At 49.1% G+C, this 3,056-nt stretch overlaps 1 pseudogene; it reads right to left on the bottom strand.

Annotated features, from left to right (window-relative positions):
- Positions 1–1,706: 1,706 nt before the first annotated feature.
- Positions 1,707–1,839, bottom strand: LOC141124370 (U2 spliceosomal RNA; annotated as a pseudogene).
- Between the last annotated feature and the right edge of the window lie 1,217 nt (positions 1,840–3,056).

The following is a 3,056-nucleotide window of genomic DNA, read 5'->3' as shown; positions in this document are numbered from 1 at the left end:
ACTAAGCGGCCAGGCACTCTATTTATGGTGGTGGACCCATACACCTATGGTTCCATATAACTGGACCCTTTTTGGATTGTTACACCACACTTGGGTGTTTTATATGGACTATTATTCACAATTTTCTTAATTGATGTTGCATCACGCACTGCAGCTTTTTATGTTAATTTATTTTTCTTCACATTTTTTGGATATATCATTATATGTTTTTTTGTATTTGGTTTAAAGTGAGGTCTGATCACTTTTTTTTTTTTTTGCATTTGGTTTAAAGTGAGGTCTGATCAATTTTCCAGCTATGTACACTGTAGTTTGTCATATATCATTATATGTCCTTTTGTATTTGGTTCAAAGTGAGGTTTGATCACTTTTCAGCTATACACACTGTAGTTTGTTAAGCGCGAGTCACCAGTTTACCAAAAGGTGTACACATACCGCAGCAGGAATTAAACCCCCAGTTGCTTTTGATGGGTGCTACCGCCTGCCAATTGCGACCCATTCAAGTAAATGGAGCCACTTTGCAAGTGCCTCACAGTTGCATGCTTCTGCAGGGTCCAAGGGGTTAGAGCAGGTGGTGAGAAAACAACACAAGGTTGCCTGCTCTAACCCCTTGTTTGCTGTACTGCACAAGGTTGCAGGGCACTTGCAGTGTGGCCTCATTCACTTGAATGGGTCATCCTTAGCAGGTTTTTTTTTTATTGAAAGCCTATGCCTGGCATAACACACCCAAAAACTTCACCCGGTGCCAAAAAAAATGTGCACACACATAGAGAGTGGTCACAAAAAAGTGCAACGGGTACACAGACGTGCCAATTCCCTGATCCCCTGGGGCGTTAGGCTCCAGACGGGGACAAAGGTACTTTACAATGGTCTATCTGGCCGAAACCAGACAGACCCCGTTCTCTGGAGGGTCTTCCAAGACAGAACCCACCCAAGTACTAGGTGGGGCTCCCCGAAGGGAGACCCCATGAGTTAGGGCGGACGAAGCCAGAAGGCCATGTCCACCCTTTCCCAAGACTTTCAGGGCTGGCCCGAGGACCCGTCCTTACTCATCACACAGTGAGACAAACGTGAACAAGACGTGACAAAAACATAGGTTTCAATCAAAAGAAAGAAAATGAATAAAAAGTGGGGAAGGGATAGTGGAGAGGAGAGTGAAAAAGGTGGCCATTGTGTAAAACAATGACCAGGCCCTCCAGCCAGGAATAAAAAATTCCTCTGGTCCTAGCCAAAAGGCCCGGCCCAAGAAGCAGGTGCTAAAAAAGCATGTTCTATAGTGCAGTGACTGTGGTGCCTCAAATCAAAGTGACTTCCACTCACAGTGATTTTATGGCACCCCTGGACTGCCACTCCAGGGGCACTAATCCATAGGCTTTCAAGACCAACCCTGGCCACCAGCCCAGACCACAGCAGCCCCCACCCCAGGCAGAAAGGCATGGAGTTCTGGAAGCTTGGTGAGAGCCCTTTACCATCAGGTTTCACCATCGTTCCGTCCCTCCTACCTAATTACATTTGGGAAATACTGGCCGCTCCCCCGGTGGGAGAAAGGGGAGCCAGCGTTCTCTCCCGAATAACTGTCTGGAGCTAGAGCTGCCCCAATCCAGGCCAGAAGGCCAGGGTCCCGACCCTCCGGGTCAGACCCCATGGTTCTCCATCCCCATCAGAAGGCTTCCCTTTTGGCTACGAACCGTCCAGGTCACCTTTACTCCAGCAGGTTTTGCATAGCAACCGCCATCCCATCTCTATCTCACCATAGATCAGGGACGGAAGCAAGCGCCACCTCCTGGAAACTGATAAGAACAGATACTACACTTGATCTTAGCCAAAAGGCAGAGAAGTCATCCTTAGCAGGTTGCTACATCCACCACCCATAACAGGGTGTATAACTCTTGCTGCAGCTGCAACATGTGTACACCCCTGCCCATCGCAGCTAAAGGAGGTGCAGTTGGGGCAGGGATGGTAAAAAACACATCTTAACTTTGGAGTTTTACAACCACCCCCACCGAAACCTGCAAATGTAAAGGAACCCTTACTGTTCTGAGACCCATATAAGACTTCTGTTCTATCTAATCTATTATATCCTGCAGGTGTGGTGCACTTTCTGAAACCACACCAAATCTCCTGCATTCAGAAAGTGCACCAAAGGAGCCGGATGTGGGCGCTTGGCTGACCTCGGAGATCGCTCGGGGATGCCGGATCTCTCCTCCCTCCCTCCTCCTGGCGAGCGGTGAGGTGGCGACGCTGACAACGGCGCTTCTCGCTTGGATGCGGGCGGCCGCCTCCTAGCTCTCTACCTCCGGATCAGACCGCGGGACCGTGCGATAGCGGTCGCTACCCCCCCCCCCCCGCTCCCTCTCTGTTCTCCCCTCCTGCTCCGCTCCCGTCTCCACTGCTCTCTCCTCGGAACTCAGGCTAGGGGGCGAGCTGAGCAGCGGCGTTAACAATCTCCTAACAAGAGCTGCGGATGCTTCGGGAAGCCCCAGCACAAGCGAGTGAAGCACTAAAGTTTATGGAGAGGGAGCTGGATGAGAAGGGTGGATGGATACTATCGACAGCTCCCTTGGAACACAGCAATAACAGGGGAAGCCAAGACCGGCACCCTCAGATAAGTGTAATAGAAAATAGAAGGTGGAGAGGGTAAGTGCCTTATTTGTAATATCATTGCTGGAGCATTAATATGCAAAAGGAAAGGGTGATATGAACTGAAAGAGATTTATACTTTAATCTTGTATGGACAGCATCACATTCAAATTACTTGAGATACCAGGTCACCTTAAGGCTTACAAAAGGTTCACAAAATATCTCTAATAAGTGCAGATTTTTTCACTTGAGGACACTGGAATTGTCTGATGTTAAAGTAAAGTAAACGCAACGAAGAGGGCCTGAAAGAAATTATAGGCAAGGCCGGGTGTCCCTTTCCTCTCTACCGGGTTTGCCGATGTCTTTGGGACCTGATGTCTATGATTAAAAGACCTACAGGGGGCACTATTCTAAACTGCTGGTGAGGGTGCTGGGTACTGGGCTGCCCCCTGGGGCTTTCCGTGTAACATAAGGGTCAG

This window comes from Aquarana catesbeiana, linkage group LG01 (genome assembly GCF_042186555.1).
Source record: "Aquarana catesbeiana isolate 2022-GZ linkage group LG01, ASM4218655v1, whole genome shotgun sequence".
In the NCBI taxonomy this organism is placed as follows: Eukaryota; Metazoa; Chordata; class Amphibia; order Anura; family Ranidae; genus Aquarana; species Aquarana catesbeiana.
This window is presented reverse-complemented; position numbering and strand designations above follow the sequence as displayed.